Source organism: Oenanthe melanoleuca, chromosome 11, assembly GCF_029582105.1.
Source record: "Oenanthe melanoleuca isolate GR-GAL-2019-014 chromosome 11, OMel1.0, whole genome shotgun sequence".
NCBI classification, from domain to species: Eukaryota; Metazoa; Chordata; class Aves; order Passeriformes; family Muscicapidae; genus Oenanthe; species Oenanthe melanoleuca.
Genome location: NC_079345.1, coordinates 309822 through 326350, shown reverse-complemented (window position 1 = coordinate 326350; position 16529 = coordinate 309822). Strand labels below are relative to the sequence as shown.

Here is a 16529-nt window from a genome sequence, read left to right as displayed (position 1 = left end):
ACTGCCTGGGGTGTGTCCCTGTTCTCTGCCCTGCTGAAGGCTGGCACAGCTGCTCAGTAATGCATTGCAGGAGTCCCACCTGCCTGAGGTGGGGTTTGGGATGGTGAAGTGTGTGTTGTTGGTTCAAGCTGGTGTCCTAAGCCCTGGGATTTTGTATGAGCTGCTGAAGGTACTGTCGTGTCTGCACAACTCACCAAAGCAGTGCCGGGAGATGGTTTGCAGTGAGTCAAGTGATGCCTGGGCACAGCAGAAGCTGTGCCAGCTTGGCTCTGGTTTCTGGTTCTTCAGCCACTCTGGACTGGGAGGAGGAGCTGGGCAAAAGGAGTGGGCAGGACTTGGGAGTTTCCATGTCTGTTTTCCATGTCTGCTCCTGACAATGTAAATAAAGTGGAAGGTTTGTATGAAACATTTGCTCACACAGATTATAGGACAGGGATTGCAGCTGTGAATCCAGCAAGAGTTAGTGTGCCTAAAAGGAGCAGTTAGGCTGGATGGAGCACAGGTGAGACTTTGTTTAGTCTTGTAAAGGGTTGAGACATTTTTAATGTTCTGAAAATCCCAGGTCTCCTGAAGCCCTCTTGGGAGGGAGGAGAATAATCCTGGCTCAGGTGGTTTGTGTGCTGTCAGGGCAGGATGGTGCTGGAGCTGGGCCAGCAAAAGCCTGCACAGTCCTCAGAGCTTCAGGCAGGGCTTGTGTCTGTGACTGCTGTGAAAATGGATAAATCCTACCAAGAGCCACTCTGGCGAGCTGGCATTCTGCATGGAATGCACATGGAGCAAGGAAGGAGATGTTGGCTGAAAGGGCTGAGAAGGGACAGCAGCAGCAGGTGAGGGAGAGCATGTGGGGTTTTCAGAAATGTCCCTTGAATTCACATCTGGGACTCTTTGCTGTTAGGCCTGTGAGTAATGAGGATCTGAAATAAATCCAAAACACCCCAAGAGTTAAACAGGAGATTTTTCATGAGGAGTTAAATTCAGTCTTGTGGAAGAAGGTGCCCAGTCTGTGCCCTTGGTGGCCCAGCAGAGTGGGGAGCATGGAGCAGGCTTCCCAAAGGTCACAGTGACAGTGACAGTGAGAGCACAGGCTGCCACCACCCCAGGGGACAGCAGCTCCACAGCCCTTCCAACACTGCCACTTCTGAAGGGCTCTTTGGGCAGGCTCTGGGTTCTGAGCTGCTTGAATGAGAATGAGCAGAGGGGGAACCAGCCGTGCCCTTTGTGATAGACAGAACAACCTTGAGAACCTTGTTTACTCTAGAAATTTCTGTTTGCTTGTCTCTTACTGTACAGACCTTACCTTTCCATCCAGATTAGGACATGGCAGGAGCTGGGAGGGCAGGAGCTGACTGCCTGGGAGGGAAAGAGGTTTGGTGTGATATTTTGTGATACTTTGAGGTAAAAATCCTGACAAGTCACTGAAAGGAGAGCTCAATTTACAAATATTTTAATGCCCTTTAAACTTGTTGGTTCTTCAGCAAAAACCGACAGCAAACAAGACAAAATTTCTGGATCATATTTTATTTCAAATGTTATGAACACAAGCAAGAATAAGGCTGCAGAAGGCAAAGGGAGTATCTTGGGTCGGTTTTGCAAGTCACTTTAAGCTGGGGTGATTAATTTCAAGCACTCCTGAAGCCCACAGTTGAGCTGGTCAAAGTGGGACACCTCACTGGTGTGCTGGGCCAGGCATCCCTGCAGGGATGGGAGTCAGGTTTGGGTGAGAAGAGGGGAGAAGGGCTGCTCCCAGCTCCCACTCTGTGTGATCCCATTCCATCCCCCGGGGTGGGGGGCTCAGCTGTGGGACAGAGTGGGGCTGTGCCCTGAGTGTGCCCTGAGTGTGCCCTGAGCCCCCTCCTGCTCTCAGCAGGGCCTGTGGCCCCAGCAAGGTTTTATTGTTGTTTGCTGACCCCTGGGTGGACTTTCCTCTTTGATGAGGCGTCTCTGAGGTTGAGATACCAGGCTCAGACCCCTTGGCACACACCTGTCCCTGACACTGCTCTGCTCTGTGACCATCCCTGCTGGGGCACACAGGGACAGTGACAAGAGACATGCTGTAGCTCTGCTGCAGTCCAGGGGCAGTGCTGTGCTATGTCCTGGGCCACCTGAGACACACTGGGGTCGCCCAGTTCCCCTCCTGCTCTGTCCCATTGCTGTGCACAGGAGCTGAGCTTGAATACTGTGTGTGCCTGTTCTGTGTGTCCTTGTTCTGTGTGTACCTGCTCTGTGTGTTTACCCTGCTCTGTGTGTCCCTGCTCTGTGTGTGCCTGTTCTGTGTGTCCTTGTTCTGTGTGTACCTGTTCTGTGTGTACCTGTTCTGTGTGTGTCCCTGCTCTGTGTGTCCCTGCTCTGTGTGTACTTGTTCTGTGTGTACCTGTTCTGTGTGTACCTGTTCTGTGTCCCTGCTCTGTGTGTCCCTGCTCTGTGTGTGCCTGTTCTGTGTGTCCTTGTTCTGTGTGTACTTGTTCTGTGTGTGTCCCTGCTCTGTGTGTGCTGCTCTGTGTGTCCCTGCTCTGTGTGTCCTTGTTCTGTGTGTCCCTGCTCTGTGTGTGCCTGTTCTGTGTGTCCCTGCTCTGTGTGTCCCTGCTCTGTGTGTACCTGTTCTGTCTGTGTCCCTGCTCTGTGTGTGTTCCTGTTTCTCTGTGTGTCCCTGCTCTGTGTGTGCTGCTCTGTATGTTCCTGTTTCTGTCTGTGTACCCACTCTGTGTGTGTACCTGCTCTGTGTGTATCCACTCACTGCTGTGTGCAAGCATGTAGGGGAAGGCAGTGCTGTCTGGAGACTGTGAGTAGATATTTGCTTGTGTGGATGCATCTCAATCTGTTGGAAGAGAGCTCTGATCACACCTTAATTAGTCCTCTAACAATCTGCAAAGGTCAGTGCCAATTGCCTGTTCATTTACATTTGTAATTGTGATGGTTCTTGATTGCACATTAGTTGCAGCTCGCTCCCTCCCACCCTGCAGAAGCCAGGCAGCCTGAGCAGTGCTCCAGGGACACAGGGACCTTTGTCCCTGCCTGTGCCAGCCCCTCAGCCCTCCCCAAAACTGGCTGTCTTTTGGGGAGCAGCTTTAGGATCTGCCTCCACTTCCAGTAAAGGGATGACGAAGTTTTTGGCAGGGAAATTACATGGACATCAGGCAGGAAACCCAATCCTCCTTGAACTGGATAATTAAAGACAATTAAAGTTTCCTGCGTGCTCTGAGAGGTGTGCTCATTAGGCAGGAGACGGGGGAGAGGCTGGGAGTTCAGCTGGGCTGTTGCTCAGAGAGAGCTCAGCTCCAGGGAAGGGGTGTTGTCCTCTCAGGGTGTTTTTGGACATCTCTTGCTGTGGGTCTGGGCTGCTGCCACTGCAGATGTCAGCCCCTTGCTGCAGCAGCATCTGGGTAATGTTACCCATAAGCTAATTGATTTTTAATAATGGGGGTTTACAGAAGAAAAAAATTAAGGAAGGGTGGCTATAGTAAAAACCAAAAGGTTCTCAAGATGTTGGATGGATGCACTTACAGCTCATTAGATAATGACAGAAGCAAATGTGCAGCAACCTGCATCGAGTTTTCACTCTGGCTCTGGAGGTGTTTCTCAGCCCAGAGGCATCCAGCACCCAGCCCTGTGCAGCTGTGCACAGGCTGCTGCTCAGAGCAGGGCTCTGCTGTGTGCCCATGGTGCCTGCTCTCCCCAGCCCACTCCTCTGCTGTGACCCTGGGTGGGGCTGCTGGGTCCCAGTGCCCAGCTGTGCTCAGCCCACTGGGAGCAGCCCAGGCTGGGGGCACTGGGGGCTGTGCTGTGCACCAGCGCTGTCACCCCCTCTGGAAATCCCTTCCCTGTCCTCAGACACAGGCAGTGACACGAGGGTTGTCCTGTGTGGGGACACACCCACGGTGCAGGAGCACGTGTGGGCCAGCAGCAAACAGCCCTGGGCAGGGGAGCTGCAGCTCCTTTCCTGCAGCACTTCTGATCTCCCTGCCAACCCCACCAGCTACCCCCACCTGCAGGATTATCTCTTGTTTTCCAAGATCTTGTGTCACATGTGTTCATTTAGAGGATGGTTTGCTGCCTTCCCCCCTTTGTTGTTCTGCTGAACCTTGGAATTTTTTCATTTGTTGATGGATTGAATGGCTCCAGGACCTTTTACCTTTCCAGCAAGTTCCTGGTGGAGTTGCAGTATTTCTGGGGGCTATCCCAGGATGGGCAGATGACAGAGTCTCTCCATGGGCAGAGAGACAGGGGGAAGCTTTTTGTTCTGCTTTAGTTTCACATTGCTTTAATGGTCTCTGAAACCCAGCAAAGGTGTTTCTGGCAGCTGTGGGTCAGGGTGGCTGCACTCAGCTGGCTCCTTCAGAAGGCCTGAGGACAGAGGAGAGTCCAGCTGTTTGAGAAACTTTTAGAGGTTATTTCTTTCCTAGTGTTGCCCTGTAACATAATTTCTGTCTGTTCCCTCCTTGCATCCTTTTCTCCCACCTACATTTTGGAGAGCCCCATTCCTATTCCAGCAGCATCTCTGTCCTTTTCCATTTGGGACACTGGCTCCACAGAATGCAGGGATAAAGTTGGTTCTCTTTAATATCTGGCAGAGGGATATTTCCTTTGGTTTTTTTTATTTTTTGGGGTTGGTTTTGAGTTTAAAGTCAAGAGCAGTTGGCTCTGCTTTGACCAACCAGCAGCAAAGAGATAATCTCGAAAGGATATGAAAGGTTTAATCATTTTAATTTTGTTTTTATTAAAGTTGGTTGTGAGTGTTTTCCTGTGCCCCTGGTGAAGGGGGGCAGCAGAAGCCTCCCCAGACCCTGGGGCTGTGGAGCAGCAGCAGGAGGGAGCAGCACCCAGCCCGGGCAGGGAGCCCAGAAGCCCCATCCCACTGAGCACCCCTGGCCTGGGCAGCTCATGGCTTTCATTGGGCACAAAGAGAGGAAGCTCTGGCAGCTGACTTGTTCTGGGATGTTTTTCTTGTTCAACTGCATCTCAAAGCCCTTTCCACTTAGGAAGAGTAAAGGAGGAAGTATCTCCAGATGCTGCAGTACAACACCATGGGGCTCCCAGTCCCTCTTCTCTGCTTTTTTCTCTGTATTCAAGCAAACTCCAGAGCCAGACTGCAGCCCAGCTGCCAGAGCTCAGCATTCCCTGAGCTCCATTTCCCTTGGGGCTCAGGAGTGCCATCCTTGTCTCTTGGCACTCTGAAGCTCTGCTGTTGATGCCCATGCATGGTGCCTGCTGCACCTTCTGCTTCTCTTCCCTGTTTCTCTTTCCCCTTTCTCTTGCACAGATTTAGAATAGGGAATCTTCTCCTGAGGACTTGGAGGTGGTGGTTGCAGTGGTGCAGGTTAAGGACTGAAGGTGTCTCCCTGTGAGGGGTGAATCAGTAAAGCTGTGAAGGTGTTGCAGGTGGTCCCAGGGTGTGTTGGAGCAGGTTAGATGTCCCTGGGAGTCACTACAGCAAACTCATCCCTTGCTGAAGGTCCCATCAGTGCAGCCATGCTGCTTCTGTCCCTGCCCAGGTGCTGTCTGACCCAAACCCCTGCTTTCACCTTCTGGTGACATGAAGGAGCCCTCCAACACCTTAGACAGGGCTCCAGCAGCTGTTCCTCCCTGTTTAGCCCTGATTTATGATGTTTCTCTCCTAGACTGTGCTGCAGCACTCATATCCAGCACCTTCCCACAGGTCTGACTCCTGTAGCTGTTGCTGAGCTGCTGTTCTCTCCCTTGCTGTGGTCCTGGGCTTCCAATTAAATATTTCTGAATGAACATGCCTCCTCCTGTGTTCCCAGGTTAATGAGTTGAAAGAGTTGCCTGGCTGCTGTGCTGTTCTTGGTGTATTCATTTGGAGCCTCTTCTCTTGTTCCACTGCTGACCTGAGAGAGGGGCTGGAGCTTCAGCACAGAGTTCTGAGGGTCAGTGCCTTTTGCTGCTGCCATGCCCAGAGACAGCCTGGGCACCCTGGCAGGAAGGAAAGGTCAGGCATGTTGGGCTGGGCACAGCCTTTGTGTGGAGAGGAGCAGGGATGTTTGGTTGGTGAGTGGGAGTGGAGCAGGGTGAGACCTGCAGCAGCTGATGTGCCTTCCTGTTTGGAAGGTGATTGGAAGCCTGCTGCCACTGAACTTGCCCATTTGGAGTTACAGATCCATTAGTTTCTAAAGCTGACCCAAGTCTAGAGGGTCATGCTCAGCACTGTAAGGGAGTGTCCTTGCAGGGCATCACTCCTGTCCTTGTGCTGCTTGTCCCTGCCGTGGCTCTCAGCTCATTCTGCTGCAGAGCTCTTTACCTGGCAGGGCTGAAGGAGGAGCCCCCTGGTACCCAGACCTTGCCATGCAAACCCAGTGCACTGCCCAAAAGGAAAAAGTGCTTTCAGACCTCTGTTCAAAGGAGATGTTGAGAATAGGAAATGCTCTCCTGCTCCTCACATCTGTATTTTGTGGATTTAATTGCAAGACATACACAGCCTGGGTTCTGAATTGGATTCCCTTTTTTCTGTACAAGCCATGGCAGAATGAGATTCCATCCATTGTGAGGGGATGATCTGTGGAGCAAGGTTTGCAGAGCTGGCTCAGGCTGGCAGTGACCCTGTCCCGTTCCCAGTGCTGGGGTGTGTGTTGGAGCCTTCCCCCCGTCCTGCTCTGCTCCTTGTGTCTGTACTTCTGAAATGCACTTGCTTCCTGTCCCCTCTGTGCGGCCTATTGATCCTCTGGTGATGGCATTAACGTCCTCAGAGCTGCCTGGGAAGGAGCTACCACATGCATTTATTTTTCCACTAAAACTCTGAGATAGGCTAATAACGTGCCTGTCAGCAGCAGTGTCCTGCCTGCTCTGACTGCTTCAGAGGGAAATCTGGGGACCCATAAACAGGTAACAACCTACCCAAATCAAGGTCTCATCCTTGTTCCTACTAAAATTCATTTCTTGCCCTTAGGCAAGAGGGTTTCTCTTTCTTCCAAATACTCAGTTTGCTTTTCCAAGTTGCACATCTCGATGACTTTGCCATATATTTTGTTTTGACCTCAATGATTTCTTGAGGCCACAAGTTCCAAAGGTTAATTGGGAGCTGTATGAGAAATTATTATCCATATTTGCTTCCAATTTGCATTTTTTCCCTCTTCCTTGTCAGTCCTTCCAGGAGTGGTGAGTGAGAGAAGCAGTGTTGGCCTGACTACCGAGGACACCTTCAGCTCACAGAGCCTGAGCCCTCTCCTTCTGTGTGTTCCTCCTGCCCCGTTCAGGCTTGGCACTCACGTGTGGTCCTTCATTAAACAGGCAGCAAACTGGTTTGTGCTGTGAGGTTCTGTTCCACACCTGTGCTCTCTCCCCTGTCAGGGCTGGGTTTGCAGTGCAGGGTGTGCTGCCTCTGCCCTGGTGCAAGTCTCAGTGTTGCTGTGGGATGATGTGGGGCCCTGGATGGCCCCTGGAGCTCTGCCAGGGCTGGGGTTAGGGCACAGCCCTGTCCTTTCCCATCCTGTGCCCCTGTGCAGCCCTGCTGTGCCTTCTCGGGGAGCTTTGGTTGCCAGCTCAGCTGAAGCATCCTGGCCTTTCCATCCCCCTGTCATGGTGATGAAGCTTGAATCAGGCTGAGTGTTTGGGATTGTTCCTTGGCCTCCACTGCTACTTTGCTGCCTCCTTTGTGGCCAAACAATGGGATTAATTTGGCCTTTGCCAGCCGTGCTCAGCCCAGCGTTCCACTTCAGTGGCGCAGGCACCCACTCCTGCTCTGTGTCTGTGTGTCTGTGTGTCTGTCTGTGTGTCTGTCTGTGTGTCTGTCTGTCTGTCTGTCTGTGTGTCTGTGTGTCTGTCTGTGTGTGTGTCTATGTGTCTGTCTCTGTGTGTGTCTGTGTGTGTGTCTGTCTATGTGTGTCTGTCCGTGTGTCTGTCTGTCTGTCTGTCTGTGTCTCTGTCTGTCTGTGTCTCTGTGCGTGTGTGTGCTGGCTGGCTGGCTGGCTGTGTCTGTCTGTCTGTCTGTGTGTCTGTGTATGTCTGTCTGTGTCTGTCTGTGTCTCTGTCTGTCTGTCTGTGTGACTGTGTCTGTATCTGTCTCTCTGTCTCTGTGTCAGGATGTGTGTCTGTCTGTGTGTGTGTGTGCTGTCTGTCTGTCTCTCTGTCTGTCTGTCTGTGTCTGTGTGTCTGTCTGTGTGTGTGTGTGTGCTGTCTGTGTCTCTGTCTGTCTCTGTGTGTCTGTGTGTGTGTGTGCTGTCTGTCTGTCTGTCTGTGTGTCTGTCTGTGTCTGTCTGTGTGTCTGTCTGTGTCTCTGTCTGTCTGTCTCTGTGTCAGGATGTCTGTCTGTGTGTGTGTGTGCTGTCTGTCTGTCTCTCTGTCTGTCTGTCTGTGTGTGTCTGTGTGTGTGTGTGTGCTGTCTGTGTCTCTGTCTCTGTCTGTCTGTCTCTGTGTCTGTCTGTCTGTGTGTGTGTGTGTGTGTGCTGTCTGTCTGTCTCTGTCTGTGTGTGTGTGTGTGTGTGTGCTGTCTGTGTCTCTGTCTGTCTGTCTCTGTGTCAGGATGTCTGTCTGTGTGTGTGTGTGTGTGTGCTGTCTGTCTGTCTCTCTGTCTGTCTGTCTGTGTGTGTCTGTGTGTGTGTGTGTGCTGTCTGTGTCTGTGTCTCTGTCTGTCTGTCTCTGTGTCAGGATGTCTGTGTGTGTGTGTGTGTGCTGTCTGTCTGTCTGTGTCTGTCTGTGTGTCTGTGTGTGTCTGTGTGTGTGTGTGTGCTGTCTGTCTGTGTCTCTGTCTGTCTGTCTCTGTCTGTCTGTGTGTGTGTGTGCTGTCTGTCTGTCTCTCTGTCTGTCTGTCTGTGTGTGTCTGTGTGTGTGTGTGCTGTCTGTCTGTGTCTGTGTGTCTGTGTGTGTGCTGTGTGTGTCTGTGTCTCTGTCTGTCTGTCTCTGTGTCAGGATGTCTGTGTGTGTGTGTGTGCTGTCTGTCTGTCTGTGTCTGTCTGTGTGTCTGTGCTGGCTGCTGCTGTGGCAGGCAGGGTGCTGCAGCTCTCTCGTGCTGCAGGGTGAGGTGCCCCTGTGCAGCCCCAGCCCTTCCCTGCCCCGGGCAGGACTCACCTCGTGCCCAGCAGGGCTCGGGGCGCTGCCTCGAGGGCAGCCGTGCAGGCACCGCTTTGGAAAGTTGCTAAGCTGTGAGCAGTCTTATGAGCATTGAAAGTGTCCTCTTTGCCAGAAAGGTCATTCATAACTTGGCTGCGCCGCTGATGTACAGTCGCTGATATTGATTGATTAATGTATAAAAAGCACCAAATCCATTTGCTTCTGTGAAAGAGAATAAAGTGCAGTCGACTCTCTCTTTATTTTCACCTCATCCTTTTGTTTGAAGGACATTTTTTTTTCTCTTTTTGTTTTGCCAGCTAGGTTTAAGGGGGTTACAAAAAGCCAGTTTCTGCCAAGTAATGCGTTCACAAAGGGAACATTGATTCACATCAGTGTCGCTTGAATTGCCCTTAAAGGTTTGCCAAGGAGTTGTTCTTATATTAACCTTCTGTTCATCAAAGATGAAATAAATAAATAAGTCATAAAATCAGCTTCACTGCCCATGCTGGAGTTGGATGCAAGACAGGAATTTCTCCTGTTTGGAATTTGTGCTCCAGGTGCAGCACCCTGGCCCCTCTCCCCAGCTCTTGGCCTTTCCCTCCTGCAGGGCTGTTCCCCCAGGCCCCACTTTGAGCTGGGACAAGTGTTGATGGTTATAGGGAGGGGGGCTCCTGCAGGGAGGTATTTTTGGAAGGATGTTGTATAAAAAGTTGATTTAATCATTGCAAGCATAACTAGAACGATTTCTGTGCAGGACAGTGAGACCCAAGGCATTCTGCCCTGGCCAAGGCATTCTTCTCATTCACACAAGGTCTTGTTTGCTTTTCTGGACTTCTTTGGCCACCTGTAATTAATTATGTATTGTTCTCATTTTCCTCTAGTTAATTCTGAAGTGGGAGGTGCCTTGGTGCCCATGGAGCTTGGTGCATCTCACCTTCCTCTGTCTCTGGGTGCACCAGCATTGCCCATGTCCCTCCTAAGGTGCCCTTGCCCCTGTGTGGGCAGTGGGGGCTGCAGGTGTTTGTTCTTGCTAGGAGGGCTGGCTCAGGAGTCCCAGAGCAGCAGGAGCTCTCCTGCTGTCCTCTGCTGTTTTACCAAACCTCTGCCTTTCCACCCAGTGCCTGTTCCAAAGCTGTGCAGTGACATTTCTTCTCTGGAGCAGGAGTTTCCTTGGCTTCACTCTGCACGTCAGGCAGCTGTGCCCATCACACCCAGCAAACACAGAGCTTGGAAATCAACTTCCCTTGGAAGCATCTCTGCACCAGGTGTCCCCCTGCCTGTCACAGCCCACCATCCCAGCATGAGCCCATGGCAGCCCTTGGCTTCTCCATGTTATTGCAGAGCCTGAGCTGTCCTGCCACAAGGGATGCCCTCACTGTTGGCTGCCAGCCTGGCTGCATCTGGGGCTCCTGAAGCACTGGCTGGAGCCTCAGAGGAGCTCAGCACCCTGTTCTGCTGAGGGTGGAAGCACTGCAGATGACCAGCCTGCAGTGCCATGATCCCCTGCACCAGAGCTGCTCTGGTGGTGCCAGTGCTGCTGTTGCAGAGCTGTTCTGGTGGTGCCAGTGCTGCTGTTGCAGAGCTGTTCTGGTGGTGCCAGTGCTGCTGTTGCAGTGCTGCTCTGCACTAGTGCATGGGCACCTCCCCAGTGCTGCTGACATGGCACTTTATTCCAGCGTCTCTTGCTGGTGAACAGTGATGGTGATCACCCTGCCAGCTGTGAGGGTGGGTGCTGGGTGAACACCAAATGTCAGTGTGCAGGATCCCTGCAGGATTTGCTCTCCTGTGTCCCTGCCTGCTGTGCCTGCTGCAGGTGCTGTGGAGGGCCCTGCACCTTGTGCTGCCTGTTCCACATCCCCAAGGGACAAACCCCCAAACCCGGGCAGGGCTTGGCACCCCGTGCTCTCAGGAAAAGCCTGTTCCCCCGTGGCTGCTGTACATCTGAAAGGAGAATCATCCCATTTTCAATCTTGTTCTCGGGCTGTGGGAGCAGTGCAGCCGGCCGAGGCCCCCTCCCCCTCTGGCAAGGCACTGAGGATTGGATCAGATGATACGGAGTGTGCATGCTGAGAATGAATCCATTTTCTCTCCTCCATCTCCCCAGAATAAATTAGAATTTGCCTGATTTAATAAAATGGCTTCATCTCTCTGCCATCTTTTCTGTCTCCCGTGCGTTCCATCCCCAGCCCCTGCAGAGGAGCAGCTCTGCCCTGTGCCGGGTCCTGCTCGGGGCGAGCCAGCCCTGCACGCCCTGGCCAGGACAGCCAGCATTGTCCCATTCCCTTCTTGTGCAGGGCTGTAACTGCTGGTGGCTCAGTGTGATTTACTGTCCATCTGCCATGAAGCTGCCTGGCCAGGGCAGTGCTGCCACGTGCGGGGCTGGGCAGGGACTCACAGTGCCCTGCTCCCAGGCGTGGTGTGCACGGAGCAGGGCTGAGCACTGCCCACACCCCGGGAGGGGCTGCACTGAGGGGCTTTCACTGCAGCCAAACCTTTGCTCTGGCCTGGATCTGGTGCTTTAATTCCTGTTTCCTCGGCTGATTTTCCCTTTCCGCTCTGACACTAATTGCAGCAGGCGCGCTGGGAGTGGCGGCTGCTGAGCGGTACCAGCAAACGTTAAGAAAGGTTTTAAAAACAGACTGAACTCTTCCTTAATGAGGCTCAATCCTGCTCTCCTCCGGGTGCTTTTGTTTTGCTGATCTGTCAGTTTTTCGAGGGTTTAATTGCACTTTTTTCATATTAGTCTTTGAAATGGGGCTAAGCAGCTCTCTCTAAAATGCAACACAAAAACGAGAGATGCTTCCCTATTTTCTTGCTTGCTTTCATCACTGCAGGATCATCATCTGCCACTGGCACCTGGGACCCCGCAGCAGTAAAGAATAAAATACATGAGAGCACGAGTGAAGAGCAGGCTGCCCTGCTGGGGTGGTCCCACAAAAGCCACCCACTGAAAACCCTTGCCAGTGGCTCTCTTTGCCTCCCAGCTCCTCTGGCTGTCTCCAGTTGGGTTGCTACTCATCCTACTCACAGTCCTGGAAGACCTTCCTAATGTTGGGTTTGAAGGGAGAAACAGGAGGCAGAGGCTGAACTGGCTTGTCCAGTGTAGCTCGTTTCCTGCAGAAATGGCACAAAAATGAGTCAGAGCCAAGCAGTGCTGTGATGCTCTGGAAATGGTCAGAGCCTCCTGGAGGGCTCAGAGCCCAGGCCCTGCTCAGAGCCAGGCTGGCCAGAGCTGCCTCTGCTGGGGTCTGGGGCATCTCCCAGGTGTGGAGACCCTCAGGCTCCCTGAGCCCCAGTGTGCAGCTAGGATTTGGGGCATCTCCCAGGTGTGCAGATCCCCAGGCTCCCTCTGCCCCAGTGTGCAGCTGGGATTTGGGATATAACCCAGGTGTGCAGACCCCCAGGCTCCCTGAGCCCCAGAGTGCAGGTGCTGCAGTGCTGTGAGCCCCAGGCAGGTACCAGGGGGATGGAGTGGGATGGGAGCAGGCTGATGTGTCTGTGAGGCTGCTGTCCTATGGCAGGGACAGAAGCTGTTTGGAGCACTCAGGCTGGGGCTGCTCACACCCTCTCTGTCCCTCCTGGCAGGACATGGCCCAGCTCTGCTCTCAGCCAGCCTTTGTTCAGCACACGTGTTCACAGCTGCTGCTCCTTCCTCAGGATGAGCAGCAGAGCACTGGGAGCTCCACACCACCCAGCACTGCCTCTCCCTCCTCAGCCTGCACTTGACTTTTACATTTCTTTGCAATTACATTTCTTACTTTTCCACTTTTTCTTCCTTTCCTCTAGCATTGTTTCTTTTCCTCTTTCTTCTTTTTTCATGTTTATCCCTTAAATATTCAGTCTCTTATTTCTAATCTCAGCCTGATGAAGCCTGTTTTCTTCTCTTGTTCCAATGTGTGCCTGCCTCCCTATGAGCTCCTAGCACACCTCTCATGAGGATGTAAAATCTAAGAACCAGATCTTTGAGATTTCAAAATAAAATAAAAGTAAACTCTGCTTTAAAAACACTTTAGCAGGAAAGCCAGGCTAATTGTAAATCAATGAGTCTTAAAATGCAGCATTGATCTCCAGTTAGAAGTTTGAAGGGGAAAGCAGTAATTACTGTACTGAAGGTAGATTTTTTTATTTTTTTTTCTCTTAGCAAGTTCTGGGCAGAAGGAAGGCTCATTAGGGCAGCACTTCAGAATCTGAGTAATTAGTTTAAAAAGTACTTTTGTGGTGTTATTCCCATGGCTAGAAATTATTGGAGTCTACACAGATTTATAGTTCTGCTCTGATAAAGTTTGATTTATTATTGTGCTTGGTGGGGAGGATCCTTCCTAGTCAGTCACTTGGGTGAAGATCTGGAGTGGGGATCAGGAAGAATTGCTGTGGGTCCCTGGGAGCTCAGCCCAGCAGGATGGATTTGAGCACTTTGTGAGCATCCTCTGGCCAATGTCCCAAAAGAGAGCAGAGGCTCTGACTCCCTGTGAGCATCATTGGCTGATTCCTGCCACGAGCACTGTGATCCTGCTCTCCCTTTCCAGGCTGAGGCAGAGGAGGTGGCTGCAAGCACCATCTGGGATGTGGGTGCAGCCTCGTGTGACAGGGTCTTGCTTTGCTCTGGGAGGTGGGATAGGGCAGGAGTATCCAGGGCTGGTTGTTCCCTGACAAAATCATGCTAATTTGGGGAGCTGACCCTGGAATCAGCATGAATCCATATGCAGGAAGGCCTTGTGGCATGGCTGGTGAGCCCATCTGTCCTTGGGGAGCAGGTTTGTGCTCCTGCCAGTCTCCCCAGCGTGTTCAGGGGATGGTTGCACAGGCTGGCTTGTCAGTCCTGTACCTCTGGCTGTGGTGCTCCTACTCGCCAGACTCGATAAATATTTTCACAGAAATGGTTCAGTGTGCAGGGACTGTCATAGATCTGATTCTGCAGCACAGGAAAGGGGAAGGTCTCTGGAGGCAGAAAACCCTTGTGTGGCAGAAAGCCTGCTGGGAAGTCAGCTCAAGAAGAATTAGAAAGCCTTTAAATAAATGCTTAGTTGACATGACTGTGTCTCCCCCAGTGCAGAAGCAGGGAAGCGAATGGCAGCCGCTGGCCAGGAATTGATTGCATTAATTGAGATGCCAATAAGGGAGCTTGTTACATCCACCATTGGTGAGGAGGCTGCCTAACAAGTCCTGCTGATCAATGGAACCAATAAAGATTTCATCCATTAATGAGCAACATGGTAATTAATGTTATCCATAAACCAATTAGCCCGGGTAGCTAATGGGCTGGTTAGCACAGTGAGTGGTGGAGCCGTGGGTGGCACAGCCTGGCTGGTGCTCAGGGGACATCACATCACCCTGGTGTGGAGGGGACATCAGCTCCCTGTGCTCAGGGGACACCATCACCTCCCAGCGCACAGGGGACATCACATCACCCTGGTGTGGAGGGGACATCAGCTCCCTGTGCTCAGGGGACACCATCCCCTCCCAGTGCACCAGCTCTCTCACACTGGGCCTCCCAAAGCCAGGGCACTGGGAGGGTGGCTGGTGCGACAGGTCACGTTGCTAGGAAGGGAAATGCTTCTCTAGATTTTCAAGACACTTTCAATTTATTTTTTTTTTTTTCACTTTTTGGAACCTTTGTGTAATACACAGGCACCTTTCCCACTCCTCAGATGTTTTTGGACATGCTCAGGTTTCTGTAACTTGTGCCTTTGGTGTAGGGCAGCATTTGGGTCCTTGCTCTGTCCCTGGAAGCTGCTGGATCCCCCTGGCCCAGCACTGGCTGCAGGTGCTGCTGTCACACCCTGCACTGGGCTTTCCCACCCACCAGTACCAGCAGTGATGTCAGCACAGGGAACTTGCAGTGTGTAGGGTGGAGGTGCTGCCTGAATGCACGTGCCAGGGGCTGGCAGCACCCCTGTGGCACAAGGAGTGTCCATAGGGGTGAGGACAGGAGGTGCAGGAGCAGCCCCAGGCCTGGGCAGCATCAGTCCCACAGACTGCACTGTGGAGTTACCTTGGATTGCTGGATATTGACCCTGGGAGACCCCTTGTGGATTCCCTAATTGAAAATTAATACTGGATCAATGCCAGGGCAATTTGCATATTGATCACAAACAACTTTGAAGGCACCAAGAGTGTGTTGGATCGATGCTCTCTGAGTGTCCCTGCCTGGGCTGCTGCTGCCACAGCTGGGCCAGGGGCTGCAGGGATGGTTTGTGCCAGCCTGGGGGCACAGCCTGGGCTCTCAGCCCGGTCCCTGTGGACAGGGAAGGAGGGATGGGCTGTTTGCTCCTTTTAAACCAGATGGCCCCAGCCCAGAGGCACCCAGAGAGCAGGGCACATCACCCTGGGCTGGGCACCCTGCCCTCCCTGTGCTGCCACTGCAGCCTGCCACTTCCAGCAGAGCCTCCAAAGGCAGAGGTGCTGTTTCTCTGAGGACACCAGCAAGGAGCTCAGCTCTGATTTTCTTCCTGGCATTTTCATCTTATATTTCCTCTGTGAAGGCAGTATTTAGACCTGGTTATTTCAGAATGGGGCTGAAGGGAACAAATATTTTATATCAAACCCAAAACCAAACAACAATCTGAAAATCTGTAACTCATCCTTGGAAGCTTCTGGCACAGAGGTATTCCCGTGGGCATGGAGATAAAGCATATCCTGCATTACCTGCCCTGCACACAGGTGTGCAGCACCAGGCAGCACCTCAGAAGCACCTCATGGTCAGAGCAGAGACAGGGCAGGGCTGCAAGCCCACAGCCCAAAGCTGCCCTGGGTTTGGGAGCAGGAGGCAGCTGCAGGAAGTCTCTGTGCATCTGATTAGTGCATTACAGGGCGCTGATGGACTCGCCTGTGCCGTGCTGATGAACTGAGCTGGGGACAGGCTGTAATTGAGAGAAACAAATTCTTATCACAGGCCTCTGCTGGAGTCACCACCTGTGCACACACCCTGCCCGGGTTCAGGAGGGGGTGCAGCCCCAGAGCTGCTGCTGTGCCCTGCTGGGTGGGAGGGAGGCTCAGGGCTGCACCCCGACACCATCCCGGGGTGTGGGGGTCTGGCTGCCCCATGGCCCCAGCACTGCCCCCTGCTTGAGAGCCACCAGCACCCTCCCCTGTCCCACTGCACTGCTCGGTGCTCTTGCCTCTTTCTTGGGTCTCTGTTTCACCTGGGAGCTGGAGCAGCCTTTCTGTTGTTACCTGAGATCTGGTGACAAGTGGGGGATCCTTCCCTGCTGTGTCAGGAGACATGGGCGTCACAGGGGGAAGGGTTTTGTGGTGCTACAAAAAAATAAGAGTGGAAGTAGAGTTTCCTTGAAAATAAGCCCATCTACTGTTTTAAACTAAAAGGGAAAAACCAGAAGTGCAGGGTTGGCAGGGCTGTGCAGCTAGTTGTGTGCAAGGCTGCAGTGCACAGCCCTGTCCCTGCTGCAGTGGGACTGTGCTGGGTGCCCTGGCTGTCCCTGCCCCTGCCCCTGCCCCTGTCACTGTGGCGGTTCCCTGGCTGTTCACTGCCTCTGTCCCTGTCACTGTCCCTGTCACTGTCCCTGTGGTGGTTC

The 16529-nt window shown here is 52.7% G+C and overlaps 1 protein-coding gene across 3 annotated transcripts in view; it reads left to right on the top strand.

Moving 5' to 3' along the window:
- ZFHX3 (zinc finger homeobox 3) overlaps positions 1-16529 on the top strand; it is a 125189-nt gene that overhangs the window by 68074 nt on the left and 40586 nt on the right. The gene's annotated exons all lie outside the window — the stretch shown is intronic.